General features: G+C 47.1%; 1 pseudogene; it reads left to right on the forward strand.

Annotated features, from left to right (window-relative positions):
- The first annotated feature begins 621 nt into the window (after positions 1-621).
- LOC129640021 (hepatoma-derived growth factor-related protein 3-like) lies at positions 622-1,232 on the forward strand (annotated as a pseudogene).
- The last annotated feature ends 1,670 nt before the right edge of the window (positions 1,233-2,902 follow it).

Consider the following 2,902-nt stretch of genomic DNA (forward strand, 5'->3'; position numbering starts at 1 on the left):
CCATTCATTTATAAAGATGGGCCATATGGTCCAAATCAAGAGAGAATAAAATGGGCTGTTCATTCCTGGTGGGATGAGGTAGACTGATGCTAGACATACAGAAAATGTTCTCAAAGTTCAGTTAAGAGGCAAAGCACATACTCTCTACTAATTATACACTACCTTCCACATGTTAATTTTGAGAAAATGCCACTACTGACTGAAAATTGTACTGAAAAGGCTTACGGAACCAGAAATCCAGTTAAGATAAGGACAGTTAAGGCTGCTACACCTCAGGACAACATCACCAAAATGTTCAAAACATCTATGAGGGAATTAGTACCAGAAATAGGCATTTTTTCTGAAATATTAAAATTTATGGGCAGCGCGTGACGGTGGCAGGGACCTCGGCCTGGGCAAGAGCCGAGAGCCCGGGGACTCTCCTCTCTCGCTGCCGGGTGGTGATTTGCTGAGCCTGCTGAGCCCCCCTACCCACCCTCTTGCCTCAGCCGCCACCTTGATGCTTCCCCTTATCTGAGTGGCCGCTTGTCCGCCCACCTGCCCAGTTCGAGGCCTGCTGTGGGGGCAGCATCCTGGAATCTTTTCGGCTCCCAAGAATGACCAGGAAGGGGAGCGGCCTGGATGGCGGGTCCACAGCCCCATGAGTACAAGGCAAGCTACCTGGTCTTCGCCAAGATGAAGGGCTACCTGCACTAACCCACTGGGATTGATGAACTCCCAGAGGGAGCTGTGAAGCCTCCAGCCAGTAAGTACCCTATCTTCTTTTTGGCACCTACAAAACTGCTTTTCTAGGTCCCAAACACCTCTTCCCTTACAAGGAATACAAAGACAAGTTTGGAAAATCAAACAAATGTAAAGAATTTGATGAAGGATTGTGGGAAATAGAAAATAACACAGGAGTAAAGTTTACTGGATACCAGGCAATTCAGCCACAGAGCTCTTCAGAAACCGAGGGAGAAGGTGGGAATACCACTGACACAAGCAGTGAGGAAGAAGGCGACAGAGTAGAGGAAGATGGAAAAGGCAAAAGAAAGAGTGAAAAAGCAGGCTCAAAGCGGAAAAAGTCATACACTTCAAAGAAATCCTCTAAACAGTCCCAGAAATCTCCAGGAGACAAAGATGACAAGGACTGCAAAGAAGAAGAAAATAAAAGCAGCTCTGAGGGTGGAGATGCCAGCAACGACACAAGAAACACAACTTCAGACTTGCAAAAAGCCAGTGAAGGGATCTAACTACCATAATGAATGCTGCATACTAAGAAAACCACAAGAAGGTTATATGTTTGGTAATCCAATATTCTCGGATTTGATATGAACCAACACATAGTCCTTGTTGTCATTGACAGAACACCAGTTTGTATGTACATTATTCACATTCCTCTCTGATGTGTTTGGGGGGAAAAAAAAACATTTTAGCCTTTTTTAAGGTTATTGACTTAATTTCATCTTATTTGGTTGCATGAAGTTGCCCTTAACCACTAAGGATTATCAAGATCTTTGCAAAAGCTCATACAAGTCTAGGATCGTTTATCAAGGCAGTTATGTTCATCATTCTCCTGCCTTTTACTCCATCATCACCAAACACTCAGTTAAATATAAATTAGCATTTTTTTTTAAAAGGACCACTCAGGAGGGCAGTCCTAAGATGGCAGAGGAATAGGACTGGGAGACCACTTTCTCCCCAACAAATTCATCGAAAAAACATTTGAACGCTAAGCAAATTCCACAAAACAACTTCTGAATGCTGGCAGAGGACATCAGGCACCCAGAAAGGCAGCCCATTGTCTTTGAAAGGAGGTAGGACAAAATATAAAAAATAAAAATAGAGTTAAAGGAGGTAGGGATGGATCTCTGTCCTAGGAAGGGAGTCTTAAAAAAGAGAGAAGTTTCCAAACACCAGGAAACACTCTCTCTGGTGGGTCTGTGGCCTTGGAATCTCAGATGGCAAAATACCTGGGAGGAAACATAAATAATTAAAACCCACAGATTATGTGCCTAACACCAACTTCCAGCAGAGTGGCAGCCTAGACGCTCACATCCCCACTAGCAAGCCGGGGCTGGACAGGGAGGCATGGGCTGCATTGCTTAGGGTAAGGACCGGGCCTGAATGCCCTGAGGGCAATCTGAGGGAACTAGCTTGAGATAGCAACCCAGACTGTGGGATAGCTATTCTGTGAAAAGCCCTAACCTAAGACACCACCAGGCCTGCTCACAGAACAAAGGACTGAGCAGAGGTAGCCGGCTGTGGACTGGCCCATCCCCCACCAGAGATAGGTAGGTAAGGCAGCCAGAGCCTGAAGGGGGCAATTGTGGCACCAGAGAGGCATTCTATACCAAACTGCAAGCAGACTTCGTTGCTAACCAATACTTCTTTGGATTCTGGATGGCTGACATCTGCCGGGAGGGTCACAGCCAGAGATCAGCTCCCCAGAACAGACACACGACATACCTGAGAAGGTGCGCCCATTGTACACCCAGAAAACCAAGTGGCTAGGACGGGGAAGGGGATAAGTCACAGCCTTCAACTGGGGGCAACTGTGCTTGCCAAGCACTTGGTCACCTGAGCTGCTGGGACCCGGGAAGGGCACAAAACACAGCCCCAACCAAGTCTGTGGCTTTGCAGAGTACCCGAGAACCTGAACTTGAGAGGCTTAGACCTGGGGAGTGCATACAACCCAGGGCCAACATCAGACAGTTCCCAGCAGAGCAACCTAGAGCCTGAAGAGTGTAGACTGGGAAAGCACACATGCCGTGATGGGGGCAAACCCAGTGTGGCTGAATCACAGTGAGCACATGCCAGTGACATTTGTTTGCAGTATTCCTCCCTCCTCACAGCACAACTGAACAAGTGAGCCTAAAAAAAGTGACCATCACCGCCCCCCTTGTGTCAGGGCAGAAATTAG

Source organism: Bubalus kerabau, chromosome X, assembly GCF_029407905.1.
Source record: "Bubalus kerabau isolate K-KA32 ecotype Philippines breed swamp buffalo chromosome X, PCC_UOA_SB_1v2, whole genome shotgun sequence".
In the NCBI taxonomy this organism is placed as follows: Eukaryota; Metazoa; Chordata; class Mammalia; order Artiodactyla; family Bovidae; genus Bubalus; species Bubalus kerabau.